This window comes from Tupaia chinensis, unplaced genomic scaffold, assembly GCF_000334495.1.
Source record: "Tupaia chinensis unplaced genomic scaffold, TupChi_1.0 Scaffold147500_1, whole genome shotgun sequence".
NCBI lineage: Eukaryota > Metazoa > Chordata > Mammalia > Scandentia > Tupaiidae > Tupaia > Tupaia belangeri.
In genome coordinates, this window is record NW_006207351.1 from 1,526,722 (window position 1) to 1,527,230 (window position 509).

A 509-nucleotide genomic window follows, 5' to 3' on the forward strand; every position below is an offset into this window, starting at 1 on the left:
CTCAGCATTCTCCTGTCCCCACGCTCCACGTGTTCACTAGGGGTGACTGAGGAAGGAACTGTCCCCTGGGATGGTGGTGTATGGCGTGTGCCAGCCCTTGTGTGTCACTATCGCCTCCTGCCCCACCGCAGCCTCCCAAGGCAGCCCCGGCTTTTCTGTAGGGCCTTGCGTGGGGGAGAGCTCAGGCCCCTGCACCTGGCACCAGGTGAGGTGCTGCACGGCTGCGGCTGGCGGAGGGCTCTCAGGCTGGAGAGGTGGGAGGGCTCTGCATGCCAGACACCAGGGAGGGGCTGGGGGGGAGCCTACTCCTGGGGTGTCTGCCGCCCAGGCCGTCCCACGGTGCCACAGGCTCGGCCACGCCCCGACCCATGCTCATAGCTGTGCTCTGCAGAGGCCAGTCCGGCGCTGCCCAGGGCCAGCACTCCCAGCTGGAGGCACAGCCTGGCAGGGCACCACCTAGGGTCAGGGACACCCGCCTCCAGCCGCTGTGCTGGGACTTCTGGGAGGCA